A 26,277-nucleotide genomic window follows, 5' to 3' on the forward strand; every position below is an offset into this window, starting at 1 on the left:
AGCGAAGAAGCAGAAGCAGGTGCTTCAACTGCCAAAAGGAGGTCCTTACATGGTCCTAACTCTGCCTGAGGAAGTGCAAGACCATCAAGGCAATCTGGTGCAAGACATGGCTCACTTATGGGAACATAAGGGCTCGGCATTCCTCCCAAATGTTACAGCCACCTCGACAAGAGGCCATGGATTTTTTTTGCTGAAAATGCAGAGAAAAGTAAACTTCTAAACCTAGCACAAGTGCAACCCTAATCCTTAAGTCAAAACTACTCCAGTGTCCTGCTTTCTGGAAACCCTACTCGTGGGGTTTACCTGGAACACACTGTCACCGAAGCAGAGGTAGCAGAGGTGGCCTCACCTCCCAGCAGGTGACAACCAAAGCTGGGTGGCTGTGGTCTCCTTGACATGGAACAGCTGCACCAACACGCTGCTTGCTTCACTCGCTCCTTCAGCTGCGCCCCATGCAGACGCACACGGCAGTGTCCCAGTCCTGGGCCGTTTGCTGGGCAGCTCTCCAGCTCCTTTTGCAGCTACTCCTGGTGATAAATGACTTCTCAGGTTAGGAAGAATACACAGACAAATATCTGCAAGGTAAAGTCTCCCTCCACGGCTGCCACCACCAACCAAGGGCACCCCCAGAGCTCTGCTTGAAGGAGCCTTCAGATGCCTGGCACCGCGGCCGAGCTGCTGGTATGCACATCAGTGGGATCACAGCCACGCACCCACTACCTCAGCAGTCTGCAGTGCAAGCGAGCTGCTAAAACACTAATACCAGAGTCGCAGATACCTTGAATCATTTTTCAATTGCCTTCTCCAAACAGATCAAATTCAACCTCACCTTTAAGAAAAAAGTAAGCCAAGGCTTTTCAAACAAACCCATAGTTCAGCATCACTTCTGGAAGCCTCACTAGCCTGTGGCACCAGCAGGGCTTTTTTCAAATCCCTCTTTCTCATTCTTCCCAAGATTAGTGGTCTGAACTTCTCCACCTTCTGTGAGCACGTGCAGAAACAGCAGCTGCTCCTTTAGGGTTAGCATGGCCTCCAGTTACAGCATCCCACAGCACCAAGGCAGGAGTAACAATTTCAAACAAGGTCTGTAATACACTCGTTCTTTGGAAAAGGAGTATTTCAAGTGCAGGCTCCTCCGATTTCCACTGATGCTTAGTACCTGTGGCTTTAATGGATTCTAGAAGACCAGAGGGGTGTCCAGTATTGGGGCATCCAGTATTCCTAGAACCGTCATGAAGCCGTGTTTAAGAAACCTCCTCTCTCTGGAGTGCACTTCTGGAAGAGCAGCTGCTGCCTGGGGAAGAAGAGGGACCGTGGCAGGTGCTCCATCCAGCGGGGCCGAGGGGCAGACTGCAAGAACCGCCTGCACAATTCCCTGCGCTGCTGCACAGACGAGGGAATCTGAGGAGCCCTCAGGAACATCAAGGCCCTGAGGTCACCTTCGTCCCTGCAGTCCAACTGTTTCACTCACCTACTGTCCTCAGAGGACCTTCTCCGTCCCTGGGGATCCTGCTGTGCAGCAGCGAGGTCCTTCTCACGTCCCGCCACGCTGAGATAGGTTTTGGCCCTTCCCCTTTTATTGGTGTCCTCTGTTCACACTGACTTGCCCGTGCTGCCCGAGCACCACCTGCACAGCACCTTCCCCTGTCATCTCTCTGCCTAAGGTGGCTGCAAGCATGCAATAAATGAGCAGGACTAAATCCCTTGGGTCCTTTACTGGGGTGTTTAGCAGGCACGAGACTGCAGCGCTGAGCACACAACCTCCTGGGCAATACTAACTCAGCTATGCTAACCAGAAGACGGCTGGATTAGGGTAGTATTTCATCTCTGAAAGGAGTTGCTCATTATTTTCCACAATGATCTCATCTCAGAATCCATCATTTGCTTGTTCAGTTGTTTTTCTTTTCACTGCAGTATCCATGGCTCAGATTGTGAGCTGCGATAGAAAGGCTGATGTGACTTAGCCAAACTGACGGGGTGTCTGAAGAAGATGCACGAGTCAGCTGCAGTTCAGTGACAGCTGCTCAAGTTTATCAGAGAGGGAGAAGAGCCGAAAATGCTCCCCTTAACTGCATGGCAGACTCCCCCAGTGGGCATCCAAACCATGCCCTGATGTGATACTCATTCAAATCCCAAGTTACACTCAGATCACAAAGTGTACCCAGTTTCCAAAAGCCAGCTTACAACAGGTTACCAAGAGTTCTGCACTCAAAAATCTTTTATTTCTAATAGCTACACCAATTTTGCAAACTTACCTCCCTGTTACTGAACAATGCTGAGTTTTAAGTTGTAAAATTATACTCATCACTTCTTCCTGCGCCATTGTACATAAAGGAACATGTTTGGTTTCCATAAGTTACATGCAGAAAGTGACACAAAACATGGTGACGAACACTCAAAGCTGACATCAAACAAATAAATGATCTTGTTTCAAGCCCAGCCTGTTCCCTGGGCACGTGTTTTAACGCAGCACAGGAGTTACCAAACACCCACTTGTGATAATGAGAGGTGTCATTCCTGGGGATGCCTTACAGACAAAGCAGGTCACCCGCTGCTACTGTGCCGAACTGGCAGCACAGTTCATTATTAGAAGACACCTTCAGAAAACATATTTCTCATATCTGGTTTTCAGATCTACCCACAGGTAACCACTTGAGGAAATGAATGAAGATGCGGTGTGGTCTACTGGCTTTGAACTAAGTGCCTGCTGTAGAAACGAGCTAAAACATTTTTATCTAAATAGAGGTAAAATATTTTAATTTGTTTTTCTAATCACTTGAGTAATTTCATCTTCATGAGAAGAAATGCAACATTTTCCCCCCTTAGCTGTACAATATAGTATTTTTAGCTGTACACATACAACTGAAGAAAATGTAGCTAACTTGACCAAATCAGCTCAGAGGTTTAAGTCCATTTAAATAATGGACAAGTGTCATTTAGCATCCTACCTACCGAATTTTCATTTTAAAATTGAACACGGTTTTGAAGTAAACAAATTGCACTGTCCAGCACAAGCACAGTACCCCCAGGTTTGTTTTTCAACACAGACAACGAGGCAGCTGTCCTTTAATAAAGGAAATATTTAACCCTATTTCCATTACACAGAAGTTTGCATGGCAGGGAATCCAGTATCCAAAATACCTCGACATCGAATTCCACTAGTGACTAATACTGCTAACATAAGCTGCATCAACTTCAGCATCATGCAAGATGACCTACAGTGTAAGAGACAAACGATGCTTTATACAATTACACTAGTGCAGCCGCAGATGTTCCAGCTCCTGATCAACATCTTGCAAAGATCACGTCAGCCACTTCAGACATCTCTGTGTTACATGTACAGTCGGGCTTGTCTTGCAGCAACTTGCCCAGCTTAAAAAAAACCTGTCTACTCTCGTTTTTGTCGTAGCAAACATAAGTCAAGGAACATGGCAAATATGATTCTACATGTAGGGGAGCTAAAGTGACTCAGTAAAACACTACCAACTGCGTGCTGTCAATGCAAAAGACAATTGCCCTCTCATTCAGAGCACTGAGGTATGTTACTAAGAAATAGAGCAGAGCAACAGGAGTTGGGAAACACATCTGGCATTTTCTCCTTCTGCCAATTAGAGCCCTCTCGATTTCTGGAAGTGCAGCAATATTTCTCAGTCTCAAACTGAGAGCGGTCTCACAGATTCTTTCAACTTACTTCAGGGCTAAGGCAACACTAGAAAACGACTCAAAACATTTCTCAGTAATAAAAACAACAGTCTAGAGTGGTACTTCTCATTTAATGTGTGATTCTTAATGGATTTGAGTCGTGGTTTGTCAAATATTAATTGCTGACTTTTTACCCTTTGAAAAATACTTTTGTCTGAATCATAACATGAGAAATACAAGATGGAAAACAGATGACAGAACTGGTAAAGAATTTGTCCTTTCAGTTGTACAAAGAACTGAAGTTTCCCACAAGCAAACCGATATTCTAACCATGTGCTTCTGAAAGAGACAATCTTGTAAAGCTTTGTAGCCGCTGGTACTAAAACCCAGTGCCTTCCAAGTCACGGTAACTTTTCTTCCTTATCTGGAAGCCTTCCTTATGCTTTAATGATTAAACCTGCTGTTCTTGTTCTAAGTCAGAGAAGGATTGGTTACTGAAGCTACAGGGAAGGTTACTGCTTTTAAGGTTACTTGCTTTTCAATTTTAATTTTCAATTTTTCAATTTCAATTCTAATAGATTCAACATATTTAATTCTAACATTTTTTGAACCATGTTTGCCAAGCCCCTGTGGTGTAACCCTGGCCCAGAGCATCACACTGCCTCAGCACAAACCTCTGCCTCCCACAAGCTCTCTGAACACAGCAAAGGCAGCTTCTGGGTTTCCCCTGCTACCTGCGCCAGTGTGGTGGCTCCCAGCACCCTCCTTGTACCCAGCCCCAGCTGCCACCTGCTTCTGAGGCCATCCTACCACAGCTGGGAGCGGGAGGGAAGGTGGAAGGCAGCATCCATCCCCAACGAGGGGCAGCGCGTCCCCGAGCAGATGCAAGCTCTTAAAATAAAGCAAAGCAAGAACAGCTGCAAATACCGTAACAACAAAGCAAACAAGAGTCCAGATGAATTGTACCGACTTGACGGCAGTCTGACAGAAAGTGTTTTGATCTTCGGTTTTAAATCACTGTGATTAAATTAATCTAAAATCAACTTGCACTGTATTCATTTAAAACAATTTTCAACTGGTGCCACTAAACTGATACAAATGCAGTTTGTTTTCTTACCCAACAGCGTGTGCTTTGTTTCTCAGCTACATTTCACAAGGCTTAACTACTGCCACACTGCGCCTTCCCTCTCAGCCCCAGCTTTGTACTCCTATCCCTGTGGAAAGCAAACAACCTGCGGGACAAATGGGCGATGAGACTCGCAGGAGACAGAGCCCCCAAAATCTGGCCAGCTTGCTGAAAGGCTCGGCAACCCCATGGAAGAGCACCCTGTAAGCCTAGGAAGCTAAAGAGGCCTTCAGGGGGCCCAAATTTTGCATCTGTGTCAGATCCAGCGATCAGTGCTTCAAACCCACGCTGTGTCTGCAGGAACCTGAGGCACAAACTAATCCAGGCGGCTCAGCAAACGTGAATCACGCAGGGTGCATGCGAGCCCTGCCCGCAGGTCTCTAAACAGGGAGGGACAAGCCCGCTGCACGCAGCAGGAACTCCAGGTGTTCGCAGCGGGCGCACGAAGCACCATCTTGGGCCTCACCTCCCTCGCTACAAAAGGTGCTAAGTTACCTGCATTTGGGCATATCCCGAAACCATGAAACGATCATCGCGTCAATCACCCAGGGTGTACAAACAGCAATGCCTTGCTGTGTCTGAAGAGACAGCTGCCAGCTGCTCACAGCCTTCTGTGGGAGCACGGGGAATGCTGAAAGGAAAATTACAGGGATGAACAAGTCCTCTGAGGCTGCTGCGGGGGCAGCCCTGCGCTAATATCCCGGTAACCTGGCTCGTGCTGCCCATTTCAAGCGAGGGTGGGCTGTGGAAACACAAGGTGAAGGGAAAAGTTCGCCAGGAGGGATTAAAACCCCTGACACTCGCCGTGCTGCTGAAGCAAGGTGGGTTTTTCTCCCCAGTGACGCCTCAGCACACTAAGTGCAGGCAGACAACTGAAGCAGAACTTGCAAAGACTGGGCTGTGCTCAGGAGGAAACGTTACGTGACTTATTTTCAAGATGCTTTGAGACAGCACTCAAGCTGTTTACGGAGCAGCCTGCTCAGCCATTTCATCAGAGCGGGCCACCCACATCTGGCCCAGCACAAGTGCATATGTGCAAGAAGAATCCCCGACAAGCAGGGTAACCTTTGTAAACCAACTGACCTTCAGCAAGCAAACGCTCCCCTTTTGCACCGTGTTTATAAGGAGAAAAATCTCGTCAGATACACAGAGTCTTACAGGATTTTAAATCACAGAAGATACATTGCTAACAGCTTCCAGACCAATAAGTGTGGAGTAAGTTTAAAGAAGTGAAAATTTCTTCTTCTGAAGCATGTCAATATTTGAGCGTTTATTTTAGTTCCAGTTTACAGAAAAATATCAGTACCAAACTGTTTACATGCCACACATACACCTAATGGGTTTCAGCCTGGCAAGGGAGCCCGAGCCCCCCGAGGAGCACCAGCAAGCCAGAGAAGCCAGGCTGATCATTACAGGGGCTGCTGGGCACTGCCGGCAAACAACGGCCACATGTATGTGACCTGAAAAATATGTTTTGCTCCCATTTCCCTTTTCACAGACACAGAATGAAAACCAACAGCGACTACATTTCACCTTATTTTTTTTTTTCCCAAACCTACAATTTATTCATGGAAAAATACATGCAGGCGATCTCTCAGGTTTCAGAGCAGGGAGAACAGAGAGGCAAACAGCCTACAGGCGCAAGAAATGCAACAAGGCTACATCCAGCGCCGGAGAATAATCAGCAGGGTTAAGTCAGTTCAGAAAACACAGCCTGGACTAAGCAACAGGACCGATGCCTTCACCTGTGGCTGCTGTGGGGTCTGATTCCAGCTGTCTCCGAGTCAAGCGGGTGTCATCAGCAGCTTGTTGTCACATCAATGTGTGGGCACACTGCACTTCCATGTGGCACTGAAAGGAGCACGCTCTTCTGGAGACGGGGAGCATGCAGGATGAGCAGGGCTCAATTCCAGAGGGGCAGCAGGGGCCTGGAGGGTGGTGGGAACAAGAGCAAGGGTAACGGAGCAGATCACGGGGGAACTGAGCTCGGCTGGGGCTGTTGGGGTATTTATGGAACACACATAGAGGGAAATCACTCTTCGTCTCTGTGAAAGGCACAAAAGCAACAGCTCGAGACTGTCTCCAGAGTAATTACCAGCCAAGACATTCCCTTCCCTGAAGCAAGGGTTCAGACTGCTGCCATCAGGAGACAGGAAGCTTGCCTACAGATTAAAAAGCACATGGCAATTAAGATCACATGCAATATTAGGCTAGAGGATGAACGGCATAAACAGTACTCCTTGTACAGTGAATTAAACTGCAGTTCATTGCCAGCTGCAGACCTCAATGCCATTTCTGTAACAGAGACGGCTTTTCTCACATGAAAGCAACTCAGCTTCATGTCTGCAAGTTGCCCAAATTTAACCGCCACAAGCCTTGGAGAGGGCAGAGTGCTGACCTCCAGCAGCTCTGCTCAGCACAGCACGCAGCCTGAGGGCACCACCAGGTTGCCATCCCTTTTCTCCTGTCCTGGTGACACCCACAGCAACGGGAGATGCTGCTCCTTCGCATATACTTGGACTACTCTGTGGCTAGAGGAGGTTAGGACCTGGTTATGTTGCATCCTAAGTCACTGTAAGAAACACAGAACAAACTAACCCCAGTTTTTGAAGTCTGTTTCGCATAAGTGGTCAATATCAGGCTTCAAAGGTGTCATCAGGTGTAAGGTTTTAAGAAGCCAAGAAAAATACCACCTGCCATTCCTTTTTGCATTTCACTTGACCTGCTTATCTACCACCGTAACCTCATAGTGCAGCTTTGGAACAAGCGCTTGTAAAACCTCACATGAATTGCAAAGGGACAAGCTAGGTGTAACAGCACGTTAGGCAGCAGTGGGACCTCCAATAATATCGGGGGGTGCTGAGTCTCAGCTCTTTTACCAAACAGCAAAGCAGCCCATACCCAACCTGGGGGAAGGAAGATATTCCTGTCTACGATTTATTAGCTGCCCGTGCCCAGTTGTGCAGTAAAACTTCCTGAGGAGGAACGGCAGCCCATAACCTCCAGCTATCTGTCTGGGCAGCGCAGGGATGAGAGATGAAAGGCTGCCTCCACACAGAGCACGGGTCACCAAGGGGGCAGTTATTGTCTGGCTGTCCTGCCCTGTCAGCTCTGGACAAGCCGATGGCATCACCGCTCGGCGCTGCATGCTGCTGCTGCTCCTTTTCACGCACCCTGCACTCTGGAAGTCACTCAGATGCTGACCAAGGCATTTAGGAGCCGGGTCAGCTGCAGGTTACAAGAGGGAAAACGCACGCTGAGTGAAATTATGGTTTTGATGCACCCCTGATGCAGCACACGTTCAGAAGCCACCAGAGAGGTAAACCTGCACCAGGCCTCACTGGCTGCTGCCTGTGCTGCTGGACCAAGCAGGGAGGAGCTGGTAACAACCTGCACCCCAAAATGTCAGATAAGCCGGCCCTACAGCAGGTGCTTGGCATGGCACTGGAGCTGGCTGTACGAGCAAGCTGGCATTTGTTCACAGCCCTCTTCTCCACTGGCCCCCTGTGGGCCTGAGGTCAAAAACAAAGGGAAACACCTGCACTCCACATCCCACACCAATTTTACTCAGTGCAACGGGATTACCTGACAGGCTGAAAACACAAGCAAGATGTGCCATATTCAGATACAACCCTAATACTCCACAGAATATCATTTAAAAACTGCTCACACGAGCAGCGTTAGCAGATAACTTAGCTCATAGAAACTTTTTCCATCCCCCAAAGCCAATACCCAACTTACCAAGTTCCTAAACAGCTGCCGTTCAAGCTGTACCTGGCACATGCACAACACCCCGAACCAGGAAGCACATCCCAGTTGCTGAAGCAAGTCATAAGGCTTCCCTATAAATACTGGTGACAAGTCCCTCGGCTGTAGGCTTACCCCAGGAACCCTTTGGCAGTACAGTGTTATTTATCAGCGTCGCAGAGCGTTGGGTAAATAGTTTGCATTTCCGCAGGCCTTCTGTGCAGTGACGGATACACAAACTTCTCTTGCAGTAACACGAAGGGACTGGGAATTGAGATCATCCCAAACTCTCAGAACAGTTTCCAGAGCAGATCCTGTTTGCATAAATGTTTGCAATGAAGATGACAGTCGGAGGAAAATGTATACGCATCTTTTTTACGCTTACCTAGGAATTTTCAAAAAATTCCTAGAACTGCATGAAAATTGTGACGTAGCAAACGTGAGTGTGCATGCCAACAGCCCTTGATGCTGACTCTTCAAATAAAACATACAACAGGTACAGAGAATTTATCTGCTACTTAAACAGTGATGATTTGTCTGGCCTCAGCGTGGAAGGCAGGCAGCAGTGAATCCTCCTCGAGCACCAGGGAGAAGCTTTGGTGTTGCTCTAGCGCCGGCTACACCCACTTCAGAGCGAGTCTTCCAAAATCACTGCCTGGGAAGAGCCCACGACAAAGTCTGTCAGCAGCTTTGGGGGAAGAAGTAATCCTTGGTCTTGCCTGTGTTCTGGGAAACCAGACGCAGGTGGGACCTGACCAGGAGCAGCACACTGCACTGCAGGCCCCCACCCTTACCGACGCTGTTCAAGCCTCCTGCATCAACTCTTCAGAAATGTAGCTGAGGGATCAGCTTCTCAGAAGCTCCTCTAATGCCAGATTCCCCTGGCTTTCCATGAGACACCCAGCTGTGGTACGGCTCAGAGGCTGCATCTCACCTGGCGAGCACCAGGCAGCTCAGTGTGCGCACCTACGCACCCGGTGGATTTTAACAGGCCACTGCAGTCACACACACGTATCAAGGTGGAAGAATTGAGCCAGAGAGCACACACAAATCCACTGAAGAACACAACTAACAAGCCATTAACTGCGCAGAGCTGTTGATTTGGCTTGGCATCCAACCAACTGAACTTCAGTGCACGAAGCTTAAAATGCCTCCAAGGGGTTAACTACAGAAGGTGTTCGAAAACCAAATGGCTGCTTTTTGTCATTGCCTTCCCAGGGCTGGAAGCTTCAGGCTGCAAACGTACAAGCACCACAGAAGCTGAACAGCTAGGTCTTTTTGCCTAAGCAGCAACCCCGGTTGCATCCAGCACCATGAGATTACACAGGACATGGGTTGTCTGCAGCACCCAGGTCAGACACTGAGCAGCTCTGACCCCAAACAAGAGAGCGAGCAGGCACATAAGCACCTCGTGGTCTCTTACCACATGTATTTTTCCCATCTCCAGAGTGTAGATCACTGGTGAAGTGCTGTGGAGGACTCACATACCATGTCAGTGCCCTGTGACAGACCCAGAGGAACACCACAACATTGACGTACTGGAACTGAAGCATTCAACAGTGGAAAGGTGCAATAATGAAGAAAAAGAGTGCAAAGGGAACATTTCTTTGCTTCTTCTCCATACACACTCAGAAAAAGCATGAACACTGACACGAACATAGCATTTCCTTTCTCGGAGGTAACAACTTACCATAAAACGAGTTTCCCCAGCAGGAAGGCCTCTGGAGAACAGAGAGCAGAATGAACAGCTCAGCTGTGTTGAGAGCAATCAGAAACAAAAGCTCTTAATACGAAGGAAAGAAAAAAGGAATTTGAGCTTAAATGATGGACCTTCTCTTTGCAGTAGAGGAGAAACACTGCAATTTTCCTTCCACTTGATTTCTCAGACCTTTTACTCCCTTCTGTGGTAATTTATCAGTAGCTTGCACCTTGGTTATCTTTTGCAGTCTCAAACCATGAACACAGCAGTCTAAGGGCAACCAGACAAAATGTGAACCACGCTCCACAGCTGGGAGAATATCAAATCGGTCAGTTGGATCATTTTAAAGATGCCACAAGTGCTGTAACAAAAACGTGCCCCTAGCCCTTATTTAGGATCAAAGGGAGGAGATAACTGCCATCTCGATAGCAATGCCAGCGGGAAAAACCAACACGTACTCACATTGATCTTTCCTCCAACACTTCTTCTAAAGTCTTCTTCTTCCAAGTCTTCTTCTAACATTATAGCAGTCCTCCCATCCCCTCGAAATCCATCACGCAGTGCCCTGGAGGACCTGCACGTGTCCTGTTTATAAATATAGGCAGGGTGAGCTAACCCCAAGCAGTTCCACAGCAGCAGCTCAGGAAGGATTACTTGGCAGACGAAGCCCTGTACTGGCATTAGGGGCACCGCTCGGATCCCGCCCGGTCACTAAGAACCAGACAGAGCCCATCCACCTCCCAGCCTGCAGGAAAGCAGCCCTCAATCCTTATTGGGAGGGAGTAGATCCCAGCAACACCACATCTAAAAGGCCTGCCAACTTCTCTTCCCCTCTAAGTGTCATTTTGTGGTTTTTCTAATGAGATGATTTGCTGGCACACACTATGCATGCTATCATATGAATTAGGACTAATAAAGCAGCATATATCCATTTTCTCGGTGCTTTAGTTTTTGGTCTATTTTTAAATGAATCCCCCCCAAACACACCTTATCTTTCATGTTTGCATCAGAAGCAGAATGTAGTAAAAAAAATCTCAGGAAGCATGAGCCGTCTACAACAACATCTGACAGAACAAGGGAGCTGTAACAAGCCAAACACCAGTAAATCTTAGGATCATAAAGACACCCAAGCTGGTTGCTCACAATCGCAGTTCTCTCTCACCTTTCCCCATGCCCAACGGATCCTGTTCCACCACCCAAGTGCCATCAAGCAAGCTTTATAAACAATCGTGTTAGCTTGGTTATGTATATGCCCCTCTGACTGCTTTTGGCCAGGTTTGTGACATATTTCTGTTGTCTTCCTAATAAAAGTTAGGTTTGCCCATTTCCCCAAGGAGGCTGCCTGCCGACTCCTCACAGTGCGGGAGTGGTTCTGACATCATGCTCCACCTTGCAGCTGGATCACAGAATTTCTAGGTTGGAAGACCTCAAGATCACCGAGTCCAACCTCTGACCTAACATCTGACCTAACACTCACAAGTCCTCCACTAAACCATATCCCTAAGCTCTACACCTAAACGTCTTTTCAAGACCTCCAGGGATGGTGACTCCACCACTTCCCTGGGCAGCCTGTTCCAGTGTCTAACAAAACTTTCAGTAAAGAAGTTCTTCCTAACATCCAACCTAAAACACCCCTGGTGCAACTTAAACCCATTCCCCCTCATCCCTCCTCACGCTCCTGGCCTCTCCCCCTCGGCAGGGAGCTCTCCGAGCCCTGCAGGGCAGGCAGCACAGCCCCAGCCGGACCCCAGCACGCTCCCACAGCCTGCTGGCACGGCCCCGCAGCCCTGCCCAAACACCAGGGCACCTTTGCCACCACCCAGCCCAGGCCTGGGCTCCGCAGCACCTGCTGCCCCCCCCCAGGGATGCCCTGCCCATGGCTCAGCAGGCAGGGGGTGCCCCATGTCACAAAGCGGCAGGGACGGCCTCGCCCCAGAACGCTGGCCCCAGCGGCAGTTGGGCCCTGCCATGGCTGCCCGTGCTGATGGGGAGGCTGCTCGGCTGCCTGCTCCTCTCCTGCAGCTCCAGCTCCGCTCTGGACACAAAGGCGAGCACAGCAACTCAGCTCCTCTCTCCTCAGGCCCTCACCTCAAACAGCTCTCAGCGCCCTACAGGACACTGACCGACCTCAACCACCGCACACTCCCGGCCGCTCCTTTCCAGCACTGTGCCGGAAAATTGTACACAACCTACAGGACAGGTAAGATCGCCCCAACCCACACCCACCACGGTCCACAGCGAGCAGGAAGGTGACACGACTGGACCAGGACGGCAGTGACCACTCCATCAGGACGACAGGACAAGGACAGCCTCGGTGAGATGCTTGAGACTATTGGGCACAGAGTCAGGGTTGCCCTTGGTCACAGGGGGATGCTGCTCCCTTTGGTGCTTCTTCTCTTTCAGACAGAAACACACAGCGATGGGACGAGTCTATGGCACAATCCTGGCAACTCTCCCCTTGAGAACTCAGCTGGAAAAGATGCCAACACGCTACAGGACAGGTAAGACAGCCCCAACGCATTCCCTACCACGGTCTCACCTCGCTAGGTGGGAACCTGACATGGCTGATCTACAATGAACATCTCCCGGGCATCAGGAAGATGCGAGATGGACGGCACTGTTGTGAGGCTGGGAGAGCCTCATGCAGGGAGGAAGGGAGGGCTTCCAGTGCTGGCAGGGGGTGGCTGCTGGGTTTGTCGCCTCCTCTATTACAGCTGGACACACTGACAGTGATGAAATGCAGCCACAGCACACACCTGGACTCTCTCCACCTGAGAACTCAGCTCGACAAGGTGTCAAAGCTCTCCAGGACAGGTAAGATGACCCCAACCCACACCCAACATGGTTTCACAGTGAGCAGGAAGGTGATACAATCAGGCCAGGACGGCAGTGACAGTTCCATCAGGACAACAGGACACGGACAGACGTGGTGAGCCACTGGAGACTCTTGGGCAGAGAGGCAGGGGCTGCCCATGGTAACAGGGATGCTGCTCTGTTTGGTGCTTCTCTTCTTTCACCCAGAAACACACAGAAATGGGACCAGACCACATCACACTCCTGTCCACTCGCCCCTTGAGAAGTCAGCTGGAAGGAAGAACTTCCAATGCCCTACAGGACAGGTAAGATCGCCCCAACCCACACCAGCCACGCTCTAACAGCGGGCAGCCAGGTGCCACGATTGGGCCAGGACGGCAGTGATGACTCCACCAGGACGACAGGACACAGACGGACGTGGTGAGACCTCGTGACCCTTGGGCATAGAGGCAGAGGCTGCCCCTGGTCACCGGGGGATGCTGCTCTGTTTCTTCCTTCTCTTATGAAAGCCAGACACACACAGCGATGGGACCAGACCACAGCACACTCCTGGCAACTCTCCCTTTGAGAACTCAGCTGGAAAAGATGCCAACACTCTACAGGACAGATAAGCTATGCCCAACCCATTCCCCACCACCGTCTCACAGCATGCCAGAAGATGAGATGGGTGGGCTGTGATGGGCATCTCCTGGCCATCAGTGGGACGTGAGATGGACGGCCTTGGAGTGAGGCTGGGAGAGCCTCACGCAGGGATGCAGGGGATGGCCCTGGCAACAGTCTGGGGCTGCTCTTCTTGATCATTTTCCTTTCTCTGCCCAGCAGAAACCCCTGGGCACACCAAGGTCTGCCACTGTCCTTTCCCTCCTCTGCCTAATCCCTCCGCGGCCACTGACCTGAAGGCTGGTGCAGCTTTCTACAACCACAGCCACCAGAGGAGCAGGAAGCACACCAGGACCCCGTCTCTACTCGCCTATGGTCCTACAAGCACAGCAACAGGCCCCGCGGCTATGGACAAAGAGAGCTCGGCACGCCTCCGCACCACCCCACCCCACGTCTCTGTCAAACCTTGCTCAAATAAATGTTCTCATTAACAACCTCGTCGGCTGCTTGTTCCTGCCCTTCTTGAGGAAACTTTGGGGGGCTCTGCCTTTTGCAGAAGGAGCAAGTGCACCAGGCTTCTTCACGTGCTGGCATCAACAGAATTTCAAAGCAGACTACATGTCCTAATCTAAGACCAGATTCTGCAGGCCTTTCAGATAAGCGTTTAATGATAAACACTTATGCGACTCTGGAGGAGAGGAGTCTACTGTGTTCTTCATTTATTCCTGCAGATGGAATACAGCATTACAGTTCAGTTGCTGAATCTAAACACATTTTGGCATTAGTTCTTCCGATGCACCAGCTTCATCTACAGTTACATGAGGTCAAATACCTTTAATACTAATTTACTCCAGCATGACTTTTGTTGTCATTATTCATTAAATGAAGGCATAACAAATCACCTTTTTTTGTTTGTTTGTTTGGTGTTTTTTTTAAAAGGAGATTAACACCTCTTTAAAATTAAGTCTGAAAGAGGCAGCTCTGATCACTGCCCCTGCTACTGACAAGTCAAAAAGGAAAACTCCCACTTCTGGCAAGACAGAGGAAAAAGACCAGATAGCATATATAATAGCATATATCCCTTCCTGTCTCAAGTCACCAGGAAGACAGTGCCCTGCTCAAGCCTAGAGCATGTTGCCTAGGATCACATCCAGGTGGGTTTTGAGGATCTCACAGAATCACAGAATTTCTAGGTTGGAAGAGACCTCAAGATCACCGAGTCCAACCTCTGTGCAGGACCCCACATGTGCCCTTGGTGAAGTTCATCAGGGATCTCTGCCCAACTCTCCAGCCTGTCCAGGTCCCTCTGAATGGCAGCACAGCCTTCCAGTGGATCGGCCACAACTCTCACTTTGGTGTCAGCAGCAAACTTGCTGCGGGTGCGCTCTGTCCTTCAGCCAGGTCACTGAGGAGGAAGTTGAACACGACTGGACCCAGTAGGGATTGCTGGGGACCCACTAGCTGGTGTCACTGGACTACCAAAAAGCAGAGTTTAGAAGGTAGCCCTCACACAACCTGAAAACTGCAATTCAGCCTTGTCAGAGTGACTCCAACACAGCCCAGTGAGCAGACTTTTTGTCCTTCACAGCACAAGCTGGATCCTGGGGAGGGGGCACCACGACAACAACCTAAAATGAAAAGTAGGCAATTGACAGGCTTGTTAAAGCTGATTTCTAGAACATAGCATTTCCAGTACAGTTTGCTTTTCGTTATTATTGCTACTCAGCTCTATGTTATCTAGTCACAAATTAATTATATCACAGAATCACAGAATCATCTAGGTTGGAAGAGACCTCAAGATCATCGAGTCCAACCTCTGACCTAACACTAACAGTCCCCACTAAACCATATCCCTAAGCTCTACATCTAAACGTCTTTTGAAGACTTCCAGGGATGGTGACTCCACCACCTCCCTGGGCAGCCCGTTCCAGTGCCTAACAACCCTTTCAGTAAAGAAGTTCTTCCTAACATCTAACCTAAAACTCCCCTGGCACAACTTAAGCCCATTCCCCCTCATCCTGTCACCAGGCACGTGGGAGAACAGGCCAACCCCCACCTCTCTACAGCCTCCTTTGAGGTATATGTAGAGAGCAATAAGGTCGCCCCTGAGCCTCCTCTTCTCCAGGCTGAACAAGCCCAGCTCCTTCAGCCGCTCCCCGTAGGACTTGTTCTCCAGGCCCCTCACCAGCTTCGTCGCCCTTCTCTGGACTCGCTCAAGCACCTTGATGTCCTTCTTGTAGCGAGGGGCCCAAAACTGAACACAGTACTTGAGGTGCGGCCTCACCAGAGCCGAGTACAGGGGGACGATCACCTCCCTAGTCCTGCTGGTCACGCTGTTTCTGATACAAGCCAGGATGCCGTTGGCCTTCTTGGCCACCTGAGCACACTGCTGGCTCATATTCAGCCGACTGTCCACCATCACTCCCAGGTCCTTCTCTGCCTGGCAGCTCTCCAACCACTCATCTCCCAGCCTGTAGCTCTGCTTGGGGTTATTGAACCCCAGGTGGAGGACCCAGCACTTGGCCTTGTTGAACTTCATGCAGTTGACCTCAGCCCATTGGTGCAGCTGTAGTGGGTTTACGTGGCAAGGTTTTGGTAGCAGGGGGCCATAGGGGTGATTTCTGTGAGAAAGATCTAGAAGCTGCCCCATGTTTGGGAAGGGCCCCATTGTTTTCCAGATCTGAGCCAATAAGTGATGTTGTTTTGCGCCTCCGTGAGAGCATATTTAAGACAGGGCAAAAACGCTGCGCCACACAGCAGCCGGGAGAGTCAAGGGAGTGAGGAACAGCCTTGCAGGCGCCAAGGTCAGTGTAGAAGGAGGGGGAGAGGTGCTCCAGGCGCCGGAGCAGAAGTCCCCTGCGGCCTGTGGTGAGGACCATGGTGAAGCAGGATGTCCCCCTGCAGCCCATGGAGTACCACGGTGGAGCAGGGTTTCATGCTGCAGCCCGTGGAGGAGACCACGGTGGAGCAGGTGGCCCTGCACCGACAGAGGCTGCCGCCTGTGGAAGACCCCTGCCGGAGCAGATTCCGGGCCGGACCTGCAGCCCGTGGAGAGGAGACCACGCAGGAGCAGGTGACCTGGCAGGAGCTGCTGCCCATAGGGGAGCCAGGTTGGAGCAGTTTTCTCCTGAGGGATGGACCCCGTGGTACGGACCTATATCTGGAGCAGTTCTGGAAGAGCTGCTGCCTGTGGAAAGCCCACGCCGGATCAGTTCGTCAAGGACTGCATCCCGTGGGTGGGACCCCACAGCACAGGGGACGAGAGTGACCAAGAAGGAGCAGTAGAGAAGAAGTGCTGTAGACTGACCATACCCCCATTCCCCTGCGCCGCTCGGGGGGAGGAGGTGGAAGAGGGTGGATGGGGGGGAAGGTGTTTTTGGTTTCTTTCCTTTGTTTCTCACTTCTCTAGCTTGTTAGTAATGAGCAATAAATCTTACTATCTGTCTTCTTATGCTGAGTCTGGTTTGCCCGTTACACTAATTACTGCGTGATTTTCTCCTCCTTATCTCAATCCTTAAGCCCTTTTCACATATTTTCTCCCCATTCCTCTTTGAGGAGGGGGAGTGAGAGAGCGGCTGTGGTGGAGCTCGGCAGCCCACTCGAGCGGAACCACGACAGCAGCCTATCCAGATCCTCCTGCAGAGCTTTCCTACCCTCGAGCAGATCGACACACGCACCTAACTTGGTGTCATCTGTGAACTTACTGAGGGTGCACTTGATCCCCTCATCCAGATCACTGATAAAGATATTAAAGAAGACAAGCCCCAGTACCAAGTCCTGGGGAACGCCACTAGTGACCAGCCTCCAACTGGATTTGACTCCATTTACCATGATTCCTTGGGCCCAGCTAACCAGCCAGTTTCTAACCCAACGAAGCGTACACTAGTCCAAGCCATGATCAGCCAGTTTCTTGAAGAGAATGTTGTGGGAAATGGTGTCAAAAGCCTAAGAAGGATACTAAGAAGGTCCCCAAATATTCAACTTGAACACAGTAATTCAATCACAAAGGCAACACGCTTAGAATAGTGTTTTGAAGTTATGAAACAAACTCAGAGAGGCAGAGAGCTGTCTGCTCTTACGCTCCATGGCGCATCAGAGGAAGGCAGGGACCACAGGAAAAGAGAAGGATTCCTACCATAGCCACAACAGGCAGCACCATGCTGTTTATTAATACATCCAAAAGAAGCAGATCTCACATCTTCGTGTCCAGGAAAGCCATTTTCCACACTTCTTCCCTCTCTTCCTCTGATGTGTAAACCATTTAGTTCCTCGAATATGAAGCACATAGCTTTGCAGGTGAAAGGATACAATAAAGTCTGTACAAATAAGCATTTCTGAAATAGCTTGGCCTTCCACCCGTTGTAAAGCACACTAATTTTATACACGTTATACAGAGCCCCAAGGTGTGATATTAAAGGGTGTCAGCTTTCTCCTGAGGCAGCCCAGAGGTTTTAGGTGAGGCTGCCATTTGAAAGCCATGCCTACATAAGCCTGCTATAAAACCCGCTGTCACACCTGCCCGGATACATATTTTACCAGGACTGTTAATGTAGAAAGGTACTGAAAGCATGCAAGTTAAAAACTGAGGACCAAATAAATCCATCACAAGTCAGGCTGTAGGAGATCACAGCTATGTTTAACAGACTTCTTTTTTATGCAGGTGCAGAAAAAAGTCAGCTTTTTTTTTTTTTTAGTATGAGACAGGGAATGCTATGAGGCCTAGAATTCCTCAACACATTCTCTTCCATGGCTGAACATAAAGCTTTGCCTTACCTTTCTCTCATAAGATCAGCTCCCAGGCTCACCTGTACCCCTTTGGAGGGCACCACCTCAGCCTTTCTCCTGACATGAAGAAGAATTTCCTGCTCTGCGGTGAGTGGCCATGGCTTTCTGCCCGGTCATCAGTGTAGGACTGAGAGCAATGTAGATATAAAGCCCCATTAAGTTACTTCGTTAGAGGGTTTTCCTGCAGATAGCAGGACTGCACGATCAGGAGCTACCCAGGTAAGCAAGCTGAACCGTGAGGGTTTTACCAGCTTCTGACAAATGGACCTCTTTTTGATCTGAGCAGCTTGTTTCACTCAAAGATGATTAGTGAGCCCTACTGGAGGGACCCTTTTCTGCTTTTTTGCCTGTTTTCAGGTCTTCTGAGAAAACACTGCTCCTTCAGTCACATCACTCAACATTTTTCACCACTTATTTAATTTGGCACCTGCAATACAAAATCCCACGTTACTTATTTAGAGGATATTTGCTGGAATAGAGAGCAAACACCGCATGCAGGATTTATTTGCTTTAAAAGTTTGGCCGTTTGTCTGAACTTTTACCCTATATCTGACATGGAGAGAAAGAATACTTCAATAAATCTCTGAGCAGTAACAAAGCCAGCAAGCACTCAGGAAACATGGTGATGAAAGCCCATCACGTAACAAAGACAGGACAAGGAATTGACAAGAATTAATTCTACATGACTGCAGTGCAGAAACAGCACTTCTAGTGCCAGCGATGAAGCCAAACCCCAAGTCTTTGTGAAAAGCATGATAGAAGATTCAGCCTTGACATCAGTACAGTTTGAAGGACCTTAAGGTCAAACATTTTTATTTATTTATTTATTTATTTTAAGACAATAGATTTCTTTCTTTCTCTGCTCTCCAGTTTTAGCCACTAATACCAGAGTTCCTGCAGAAGACCAGCATATGAATTTGGGAATTAACGGGAGCTCAACCATTGAAATGTCAGCCTCAAGGAGCAGACAGGTCCAACATATCAGGCTGGGCAGGTAACTGGACAGAAACTCTGCTCGCACCAGGAATGATTCAATGGGAAGCTGGTGTCTCCTGCTTGCTGATCAGCTAAGTCTTAGACCTCAGTGCCCCTGAAACCCAGGCTATGAAATCCAGACTCTGCCTTCTTTCAGATCTTCAGCCCACACCTAAACAGCATGTCAGACATCAAGGGTGAAAATCATTATGTGCACTTGATAAATGCTTAACCCTTAACACCTCTCTTTCAAATGTTAGGACAATATTTTAGCCTGCTTCGGAAGCCACCTTCCCAGGGCCAGGACTCACATTTAAGCAGCGGAGTTTTTTTCCACCCAGCCCATTCAGTTTCTGTCTGACAGCCACTGCCACTACGCACGGCATTCAATTACATGCTCTTGGAGTGAGTCAGCCCAAGAGCCTTGGGCATACAACCAGGCCTGCAGCACATCTGTCACTGTCCCACAGCCCAAAGCAGGCAACCTAAGCAATTAACACACTTCTGATAATCTCAAACCTTTCTCAATCTTTTCTCCTGCCATCCACTTCCATTACAAGAATTATACCTTACCTCTACGTGTGTAACATCACTTTAAACTGCTAGACCTTGGGCTGTATGGCTGCCTCTAGCAGCTGTATCACCAGGGCTCTTGTATTCTGGTTCACCAGGGAGCTCCCTTTGTTAAGGGTCTCATTCACTGCACGGGACAAGCTGCAAGGCTTGCAGCAGCTTGCCATCTAGACATCACCCTGCTGGCACTTCGCAAGGAACTTGTGCCTCTTTTTTGTGGTCGGCTGTCCCCATGTCCGTGTAATTTCGCCTCACTGTGATCAGCTTTTGGCCAAGCAGAAACAATGATGGGAGAATAAAGCAAAAAGCTGCACCCACCACTAAAACATTCAGTGAAAGTCTAAGTCAGCGGGCATGCAGAGAGACACCTCGGCTAACACACTCCTGAGACACGGCATTCTCACACACAGGAAACCTCATGTGCAGCTTCCTTATTTCCCCTTTCTTTTTAAAGGACAAAATCAAAAGTCTTGTCAGCACAGTCCGGTCTTGTTCATAGCTCCTGTCTGATGACAAAAACATAATCAGGTAACACAAAATGCAAAGGTCTCCTTGGTACTAGCGACAGACAGTTGCAGCTGTCTGTGTGAATCCATGTTGCTTTAGTGAGGAGACTGCCTTCAGTCTTCTAAAACAACAACAAAAGAAGTGCCTATAACAGTAAGATCTAAAACAAAACTGGCCTATAATGCCTTTTATTCTACCACCATTCTCGCCTCTTTTTCTTGGTGCAGTCCCTCCAACATTAAGTAACCCAAGTAATTTTACGTTGTCACCAATTTATATTTAATACCTTATTACTCACTCCACACTCAGCCCACAATCTGCAGCAGGAGATCAAAAGCATCACATCTGGTGGCAATCTGCATCTCTCAATGGAAAAGACAAAAACACCAGTTCAAAAACAAGACGTGGATTTTATTTTACAACAGTAATTATTTTCTGGCTTAATCAGAAAGGAAACCAGAAGCAGTAACTTCTTTTACCATATCACTTCCACGTTTTAAGCAGAGCTCGTGTAGGCAGAACTGAAGATTCCTAAAAAGAGACCATGATTTCAGTTTACAGCAGTACGTGGCCACCAGGAAATTCAATTCCACAGCATCAATCAGAAAGTTGGTGTGGAAACACCAAACCTCCCATTACCTGTTTGCAGATGCATGCAGATCGCAGCTTACATTTGCGAACAGTGTGGACTGCCCTACAGCTGGCTTGCTGCCTGCTGCAAACAAGCTATCCAGCTGATTGGCTTCATCCTCTGTTTTCCACAAGGTCCTGGAAAAAAAGGTTTCCTGTGCATAACTTGCCTGGAGCGGAAAGATTTGGGAGACGGACAAAGGAAAAATACTTTCGTTTCCACAAGTTTTCATTACAATTTTAATTCTTTCTGGCTGCAGAATAGCGCAGGGATTCAGCTGAGCCCAAGGGTCCCCTAAATACTGTTTATTTTAGTGTGATCTACACCAAATATGCATCCTCATGCTTTATTCTACACATGATGCTGAAATGGTCTCAAGAGTCCAAATCTGTGTGCAAGGACCTCCTAACAAGCTCCCTATGTTACCAGCAACTTCAGGCTTGCTTAAGACACTTGGCAACGTTGACTGCGACAGCCCTGTACTTCACAGAGTGTTGTCTTCAGGCACGCTGGTAACACAAAGTTTTTAAAAATGCCCGTTGAAAGCTTGTTTTTATTTGAGGGTGGTTTTGGTATTCTTCTGGGCGCGTGTGTGTGTCAAACAGAATCCAAGAGCAAAATCACCCATGGCTTGACAAAACCTGAGGCCAGTCAGCCAACGGAGTTTCTGCACATCAGCCTCGCAGGTCTTGGAGTGCCCCTGCCCTTGTATCAAACACCAGAGTTACACAGCATCCGAGTGCTTCAGCATGGCCCAGAGCTCAGGGACTCGGTGAGACTCAATCCCACCGGTCATTTCAGATGGATGGTGGTGTGCAACTGCAGGTGCTGGCTATTCTTCTGAAAAGTGTTGGGTCAGAGGTTGGTCTCGGAGGTCTCTTCCAACCTAGATGATTCTGTGAACAGCACACCATTCAGCCAGCTCAACGAAACTGCTGGTTAACTCCCTTGCAACTGGGACCTTCATAAAATAGCAAACCAACCAGCAGCATCTCTTTCATGTTTCCAGCTTCTGCCAGCCTTTTGTCTCCCTTCAGAAAGTGCTGTAGCAAAGCTCACGTTGCCCTTCTCCCCTCTCTGCCTGAAGATGCTGCAGCAAGGTCCTGGCTGTCTGCAGCCCCCAGTACCTCCCTCATGCAAGCAGAGGACATGCCAGTGTGCCACCAAATGCTTGTCTCCAAACAAGGCCAAGCTGAACAGATGGTACTGAAGCTGAAAAGCGCAGCCTTGCATCCATCTGCTGTTGCTGGACGTGCATCTCCATTTATGCACACAAACACGTTATGCCAATGAGTGCCACACACATACCCAACATGCTGAAGTCAGGGAGAGGAACTACTACAGTTGAAAGCGGCGTGTTGTATGGGGTCAAAAAGGAAGCATCCTTACTACAGGTCTACTATTATCAGCTACAGACCCTGGGCAGTCACAATTCCCCATAAAGCAGACCACTGAGCACCTGTGCAGAACAAAATAAGCCAGCACATCCCAAATTTTGGCAGGGGAAACTCTCACTAAACACATTCTCATCGAGTCCTGAACACTGTGGCCCGGCATACAACCCAGAGTCAGTAACCTAAAAGCTACTCCTGAGTCTCAGGAAGTCTCAGCAGGCAGCATCACCTCACAGCACAAGCAGCAGTAACTCAGCAGGGTGCACCCTGTGGTTGAGGAGCTGGAAATTGAGGACAGGCCAACAAGAGAAGGATCGATTCTGTCAGAAAAGGGAAGAGAAACTGCACAGAGAAGCTCAGTATCAAAATGGCTGCAGCTGCTGGGTGGTGTTCAGGAAGATGGACTCTTATATCCCCCCTCGAGGCAGAGAAGTGCCTTTCAGCCAAACCATTATTAAATATTTCTGGTTCCACCTAATGTACTTATAAACGTAGGGACATCAATATAGCTTAGTTCTAATTGGCAGGATGAGTTTAATTAAGAATGGGAAAAACCAACATCCCATTAAACAGTCTCAGTATCAGTGGAAGAAAACAAACAGCAAGAACTGAACTCTTCAACAAGCAGAAATACGCACTCATGTTTCAGACAACAGCTAAGCCTTCTCCAAAATGTAAACGGAAGGAAGTTATGGACTGGCAATGAGTAAAGCCCCAGGCATTGTGTCCAGCGGCAAGATGTGAGCCATGGCACGAAAGGGATCAACTCCTCTCTTGTGGCACTGACTTTTTCCATCCAGCATGTGTCACCCAGGCATGCCGCGTGGCACACGAGATGCCAGCAGAACACCACACAGAGCCCTCATTTATCCCGCTGGCTGGGAAAAGCCATGCCTTCCGCTCATCACAAGTGAGTCAGCTGCTGCTGGTCACAAAGACCTGATTCTTCACACCTCCAGGACCCCGGCATTGTTCCTTCTGGAGAAAAGAAGCTCAGCACATTCATCAGCGACGAATGGCACTGTACATAAGAGACGTGCTCATTTTCGGGAAGTCATCCCCAGGTTGCCACCAAGCTGCCAGCCTGCCCACCCACCTGCAGCTCCATGCCTTGCTACCTGATTAAATAAATAAAAAACAAAAAAAAAAGCTCAGGCCAGGCTCCCTCCTCACCTCACAGGCATCAGCAGAAGTCCCCAAAGCCCCTTGGCCTCACAGGTCATCGCCTCAGCACTTGGCATCCCCAACAAATCTCTTGAAAAATTAACAAGAGGCAGAGGAGAGTAGACCTGTCTTTTCATGTTCTTCACCAAGGAAACAAAAATATGCTTGAATGAAATGATTTGAGCTTCGTACTGGCAAAGGATCGGTCAAGAGGCATTCCTGTATAGTTTCCAAAGCTCACACATCCTGGGAATTTGGCAGACCTCCTGATAAAACAAGCCTTGCTCGCCAGTCGCCTGTCATCCCCAAGAGGGGATGGGGTTCACTGCACCCTCAGACCGTGCTGGAGCTGTAGGAGCAAGCAGCAATTGGGAGAAACCTGGCCGCAGCCAGCTTACAGGGGAAGCAGATAAAAGGAAATTATCATCTGCAGACCATTAACTGAAGGAAGCACCTTATGAGCATGCCCCGCCCCAGGCTTGTTCCAAACCAGCTAAACTCCATCACAATCAATAAGCCCTTGAAGTGGATCCCAGCCAATTCATACAGAGAAAAAAAACAACAAATAAATCCCTTGAAACAGAAGAATAGCCAAACAAGACAAAAGGTAGAGGCTGCAGCTAAGTGAGTGCAGCCAAAGGTAACATGAAAGGCTGCACTCAAGACACAGAAGTCCACTGGAGCATCTCAAAGCACCACCTCTGTTATGCTGTACAAACCGTTCTTTTCTCTTCTTGGTTTTTATTATTGCTCGAGTGGACGCCAGGTGTTCCCCAAACAGATCTTCAGTTTCAGAACTGCTCCGCTCAGATGAATAATGAACAACTCCAAAAGGAAACACATCTGAAGTTTCAAATGCACTTCGGCAGCACAGCAGTTATTTTTGCTCATTGTCTCCACAAGCGAACCTTAATGCCTTCAGAAAGGGTCTATTTTCCAGTATTTTCCACTAGAAAGGTTTCTAAACAGCAGAAAACAGGATTACTGGTAGCTCTTCCTTGCACAGCCCAGAAACCTTAATGCAAACCTGAGTGCAGACCTGCTTAACTCCAGACAGCGAGCTTTTAAGGATTTATGTTTTAAGGACTGTGACAACAGCAGTTGTCACACTGCAAGGAGAAAAACACTCCCTTTTCCTATTTATCCTCTTCCATTTGTACTAGCTATGCCACAGGCTCCCCCCACTTTGGGTGCATTAGGACAAGGCAGGCGCAGTCCCTGCTTGACACTCACTTCGAGTGGCACAACCACCCGCCGTCAGAGCTGCAGCAGCACCAGACCAAGCTGAAAGGTAAAACTTGAGTTTTCCAGGGCTTGGATTTTCACGTGAAGTGAGCTCTCCTAGGCTACAAGAGCATCAGAACCACTTTTATCCATCTTTAATCCAATAAACAACTTCAATCCAACTTTTTTCAGCCCCGTTCTGTGCACAACGATGCCGACAGCAAAGCTCCAGCACACTGAGCGCCGCCAGGAACACGTGCACACGACAGACCCTCCTCACGATGCTCTTCCTGTTGGATATAAGCGTGCCTCTCAGAAGGCTGGTTCCAAACTAAGTCAACTCCTTCAGGATCAGTGAAGTCCTTGAAGTGTGTTCCAGCAAATGCTACGGAGAAAAGAGTCTCTCCAAACAGAAGAGCAGCCAGACAGGACAGAAACGCTTACATAAAAACAAACAGTTTGGTAGCCAGCTTTCTGAAACACTAAGCCTTGCAAAGGAGATCGAAGCGAGGAGCCAACAGCAGCAGTTAAAGTGACCTTTACTAAGTCATTTCCTACACTGAACGATGCACACAGATTTAGTTTTATCACAATTAATTTGATGATAACACACAACCTCTGAGGGGAAAAACATTGGGCAAATACCCTCCGGTGTCAACATTTTTGCCTGCGTGCCTTCCCGGCCCACCTAAGGAATGACTTAAAGGAATTGAACAATAGGAACTTGTCCTAGCAGGAGCACGAACTGTGGGACCGTTCCCTTCCTGAACACACGGCTTTTGTCATCTGTTCCCTTCGCAAATACCTGTGATTGCCAAAACCACCTGAGCCACCTGCCCTAGCAGCACGTAGGGCCCAAGCCCTTCCCTCACATAACCACTTCTCCTTTTGCACGCCGTTCTGACCACGGTGCGGCTGCAGCAGTAGCGAGAGATCCATGCTGTCTGGTGGAGAATTCAGGCTTCTTCCCGGGGCCCACACCTCCACAAGCACCTTCAGCACTCATTCCAGCCACCGCTGCGTGTCGTCCCCAGTCCTTGAGCTGTTTTCAGTTGTTTTTTGTGACCCACCATCGGTCTCTCCCTGTTGAGCTAATTGCACAGGAGCACAAATGCTCAGTCCAGGATGCTCAGCAGCAGGGCCAGAGCACGCTGTCCTTTAGGAGCCTTCGTGTCCTTACTGGTACTGCTGCCAAACGTGGGCAAAGCAAGCACCTGCCTGTCCCGTCTGAATGCAAATGTGGTACAATGTCGGGGAAATCCCTGTCAGGCAGAAGAAGAGGGTAAAAGTTGATTTCATCTCCAGTTGTGAAGCACTCACTGTTACCTTTTTGTCTTCCACTCTCCAGAGACCAACAGCTTTCTCCAGGTAGCGTTTCAGGCCCAGGGTCTGAAGC

At 48.9% G+C, this 26,277-nt stretch overlaps 1 long non-coding RNA gene across 1 annotated transcript; it reads right to left on the reverse strand.

Annotated features, from left to right (window-relative positions):
* Positions 1 to 2,583: 2,583 nt before the first annotated feature.
* On the reverse strand, positions 2,584 to 14,686 carry LOC137855888 (uncharacterized). The gene is made up of 3 exons (XR_011096033.1): positions 8,510 to 14,686; positions 6,790 to 6,930; positions 2,584 to 6,696 (listed from the first exon to the last, which is right to left on the reverse strand). It is a non-coding gene; the product is annotated as an uncharacterized lncRNA (long non-coding RNA).
* Positions 14,687 to 26,277: the final 11,591 nt, after the last annotated feature.

This window comes from Anas acuta, chromosome 4 (assembly GCF_963932015.1).
Source record: "Anas acuta chromosome 4, bAnaAcu1.1, whole genome shotgun sequence".
NCBI classification, from domain to species: domain Eukaryota; kingdom Metazoa; phylum Chordata; class Aves; order Anseriformes; family Anatidae; genus Anas; species Anas acuta.